General features: G+C 33.8%; 1 long non-coding RNA gene across 4 annotated transcripts in view; it reads left to right on the top strand.

Annotated features, from left to right (window-relative positions):
- Window positions 1–192: 192 nt before the first annotated feature.
- LOC106473719 overlaps window positions 193–4,920 on the top strand; it is an 18,166-nt gene continuing 13,438 nt past the window's right edge. For all 4 annotated transcript variants that reach the window (XR_002613760.1, XR_002613757.1, XR_001291699.2 and 1 more), the window contains exon 1: window positions 193–385. This is a non-coding gene — a long non-coding RNA (uncharacterized LOC106473719). The remainder of the gene's footprint in view (window positions 386–4,920) is intronic.

Raw genomic sequence — 4,920 nt, 5'->3', positions numbered from 1 at the left:
TTTGTTTTAGCGCGAATATTGAAATAAGTGTATCGTAAAGTTATAATCGGAAAGAATAAACCAGTTTTATTAAGTAAAGACTTGTGTCGTTAAAGTTTCGTCAGAACGAAGTTACGGAAAGTTAATTAACAAACGGAGACGTAACAGTATATTTTACTAAATGTCTGTTTTGCTAACTTTATTCATTTCAATTTTTAATTTAAACAAATATATTTCATAAGTGTTAATTCATGTAATATAAATGGACTACTACTCTGTATTATTTATAAAATTTGTTATTTCTAAATCTAAGCCTATTTGAACTGTATGAACAAACGATTTATAGTAATAGTATTACTATTAGTAATAGTACTAGCAGTAAACTAAAAGTAAAAGCATGCAATGGGTAAGATTGAAAATAAAGTGAAAGTATCAACTCATTATTTAATTTTATGTAATACTAATAGAATGTTTAGAAGGAAATATTGCATTAAGATTTCTAAGTTAATAAGAGATTTAGTTTGTACTGAAGTACTAGTAGTACTAGGCCTACTAATTTGTATTGTTAGTAGTAGTAGTATTTTTGATAGGGAATATATAGTTTAGAAACATATTAGTTTATGTTTTTTTTTCATTGTATGTTATAACTTTTATTCATTTGTGGCAGTTCTGTTATTAAAAATTTAAAGAAACATTAACACTCTAAATTAGAAACTTCCCAAACCTAAAACTGGTGTAAACAGTAAAGCTATATTTGATTTTGGATTTTCACTCAACATTTTAACACTTAACCATATTTGTGTTTATTTCATAATCTTGTGTCTTTCTGCATTTGTTGCAATTTAAAATTTATCTACTCTTAGCTAAAAATCAAATTTAAAATTGTGATTGCTTGAAAATTCTACTTTTCAAGTACATTAATTAAACAATTAATTTATAATTGTGCATTGCTTTGATATATATACTGTCTTAATTCAGTTTTTTGCACTTTTTGTTTTATTGCAAATTTAAGATACTTATACTAAGTTGTAGCAATATGGAAAGACTGAAAGTGAAACAGGGACTTGTAGACTGCATACCACAATATATTCAGATTGTTATGAATGTGCTGACATGATATTGTTGTAAGCTGTATAGTTTTAGCATTGTAATTTGTTTGTTAACTAGAGGTAGCTCTATGTTTTCATGACAAGGATAAGATTGGAAGGTTTAAGAAGGTTAAAAATTATAGAAAACTCCCAACCTAAGGCTGCAACTTAAGGTTTCTAACATATGTAGAAGTACATTTCAGATATAAAATTGTTCTCAAGAAAGAATAATTTTCAAGATAGAGAGTAAATCAATCAGATTGTGAGCTATCACATTTACCTTCAACAAGTTGATTTTAGTTAATGTAATTTGTAATGTAGGCTTACAGCAAACTTATACCATTATGTGTCATACAGTTTTAAAAAAAAGTTATTGAAGGAAATTTACTTATTTCTTATATTTCATGTGGACAGTACTTTGAATTATGTTTACTATAATTTACAACTTGACACCTAAAGAACTATGCTACAATACTATTAACATTTATATTCATTTTTCCAGGCATATATATCTGAAAGAGGTTTCTTGGTGAATTTTTGTTTGAAACAATCTTTTTTCAACATAAATCATTTCAAGCTTTAAAGGGACTGAAAGTTTAATTTAACTTATGAGGAGAACTGAATTAATTTATATTTTTATGATTTTTGAAATGTAAAAGGTAATAACAAAATTGGTGTTTTTTTGGGTAGATGTGCATAAGTGTTTAGATTTCTGCAGAAGACTAAGTAGTACAAGATGTGTAAAGTAACTTAAACAGGGTTTTATTTTAATTGGTCAGTTTTTTATCCATTAAGAGAAAATAAATACAGTAACCATTATCAAACTATTGCATTCAAGTTCCTTGAAATTGTAAAATTTAACAGAGTTAAACATGCTCCATCAACATACTCAGTCCAGGGACAGAGAGGTGTCATCTGTAACATGTATCATGTAGACCTTAAGAAACATGTTCATATGCATGAAATTGTTTAAACTGATTAACATTGAAAATAAGGGAATAAAAGGTCATCTTTTTATTACTTATTGTCTCTCAGATAAGTTAATTCAATTGTAGTAGGTCTAAAACAATTTTATCCTGTTGATAGTTCCATTTAGATGACAAACAGTACATCCGTATGTTTTTAATAGATGTTAAACTGATATTTGAGCTACAATGTTGTTAAATGTATGATTTTTTAAAACTCCTGAAGTGATGCTAATTTAAATACTTAATATTTCCAATAAGTTCCAATTTAAATGTTTCTTCAATCAAAGACAGCACTTTATATTCATTTAGAAATAGTTACACATAATTTACTCATCTTGACCATGTCCTACAGATACTTTAACCATATTATTATAGTTATTTCTTTAAATATAAATATATGCAGAAGTTGAAATGTATTTCGAATTCAGATTTTAGAGATTAAACAGATTTTGAGGATGTTATTAAGTTCTACCAAATTTATAAGAGGTAGTGTGGATTAAATACTTTATCATACATGTATTTTGTCTGAGCAAGATACCCAGTATTATAGGAAAAAGCAAAACAAAATACATGTGGAAGATTAGGAATAAAAAGTTAAGATTTTATTTAACAAAATAGCAGAATTATAGACATGGACCAACTTGTTTACATGGTAATATACTACTACTAGGTTCTGAATGAGATACTTTAGTGAAAATAAATTCTTCTTCCTTACCTCACAACTTACATTTCTTATTATTCCACCTTACCTACTCTCACATATAGTTTTCCTGATTCAGTGCTGCCTTCTATTACTTAACATTTTTGCTCACCACTACCCTTGCCATTCCCATCTAAAATCACATGTTTCCTTGTGATATTGCTGCATTCTTGCATACAAATGAGTCTGTGGCAACCCTATACCAATAGGAGTGCAACACACCCTTCTTGTGCAGCTGACTCTATCTATACTGCTTTTTCAATCATTACTTCAAGATTAGGCATAAAAAGATGCAACAGAAGCGGGGATGACAGGTAGGAAGAGTGAGAGGGGAGAATATCTATCAGAAATACATTTTCAGTGTTGGAAAATGATAACTTTTGATATGATATGTAACCCCTTCTCACACGTGAAAGTGGTGGAGAGACATGCAAAATTTACCTTCAGGAAATTTTCGAGAATGAACCCATGGATTGCAACACCCCATACCATGGAACAGTATAGGGACACTGCACCTCATCTGTACTAGGGTACACTCTTTGCTCATAAAGAAAAAAAAGGGATATGCTGCTAAGACAAGCAGAAAATACAAGCACTGTCCAGAACCTGCATGAGGCTCACAGAAGTGCTATTTGTATAGCCAGGGTATGTCACACTACATTTGGTGGGTCAACTACAGTCCAAAACGAGGTGGCATTGGGAATTGACCAGATGGTTAAGGTGCTCAACTTGCAATCTGAGGGTTGCGGGTTCAAATCCCCGTCCCACCAAACATGCCCATCCTTTCAGCCATGGGTGCATTATAATGTGATGGTCAGTCCCACTGTTCATTGGTAAAAGAGTATCCCATGAGTTGGCAGTGGATGGTGATGACTAGTTGCCTTCCCTCTAGTCTTTCACTGCTAAATTAGGGATGGCTAGCACAGATAGCCCTTGTGTAGCTTTGAGAAAACTTCAAAAACAAACAAACAATCATTGGGAATTTGTCTTCTTGTCTGAGGTAGGAGGATGGTTCCTCCCTTCTTCGTGTCAAGCCCAGTGAAGCAGAATTGGAAAGTAACATCCATCCATGCAAACTGAGTGAGGGTTTATGTTGGATGGTCATGCATCAATCCAACACTAGACTACCTGGGAACCAAACATAGAGGCAGTAGTGGGATGGGTGAACTATAGTACACTAACAGAACATCATTGCCTTACTCTCTAATGAATGGAATTGGTCACTCAGGAGGAATCCTCCATGATCCCTCCCCCCTAGTGGCTATGAGGTGGTGAATAGCAAGGACTCCCTTGCTCCACTATAAGAAACAAGGAGGGATTGTGTTAGGGAGCCCAAAGTGGTGCACTATCATAAGACAGTGCAACAGGTGACCACAGAAATCGTGTTTTTAAAAGCAGACTATGCATGGAGGATGGGCAAGAATCCCCTGTCTGCTTTATTCATGATGTCCATGAATGATTATGATCTGTATCTGGCCTTGTTTAAATTAAAAGAATGATTTCCACAATGATACCTCTAGCAGTCTTTCGGAAAACCCCATCTTACAATTGAGTGCTATATCAGGGCTTAATGGCCCTACACTGTGAAGATGTGCCACTGAGTGGGACCCAATGAGGTATAAGAGGGCACTGGAAAGGGAACAGGAAAATAATTTGCCCAGTAAGAGCTTGTAAGAGGTGAGTAGTTCCATGCTTTTCCTTTTGGCCCCCTACATTTTTTGCCGAGTAGTGTTTGTTTTGCTCATCACATAGTCACGACTTGGGATAATGATTCCACCATTATATGGATGACTATTTTCTTTTAGCCTCATCCCAACAGGCCTCATACATGCATACTTTGTTCCTTCGGGAGATGGCATGTCTTAGTTGGTTAGTAAAGCTGGAGAAGTCTTATCTCATACCCACTCCATATATGGTTTCTTTGGGTATGTTCTTCAACTCTCATTTGAGCAAGGCCAAACTTTCTTGAGTTCCTTTTAGGGACATGGAGCAATTGGTATCCACTACTCTGTTCTCTCCTTCTTTTCCTGTGTAGGAGGTTCTCTCTCTTTAGGAGACTTTGGCTTCCATGAAAGCCCTTATTCCTTTGGGTCATGCTCACATGTGCTGTTTACAGTGAACTCTGCATGGTCAATGGAACCTCTCAGGATTTCTGTCCTTCCTCATCATTTTCGACTGCACACAA

Source organism: Limulus polyphemus, unplaced genomic scaffold, assembly GCF_000517525.1.
Source record: "Limulus polyphemus unplaced genomic scaffold, Limulus_polyphemus-2.1.2 Scaffold6437, whole genome shotgun sequence".
Lineage (NCBI taxonomy): Eukaryota > Metazoa > Arthropoda > Merostomata > Xiphosura > Limulidae > Limulus > Limulus polyphemus.
Note: the sequence above shows the minus strand (reverse complement) of the source record. Positions and strands in the feature narration are given on the sequence as shown.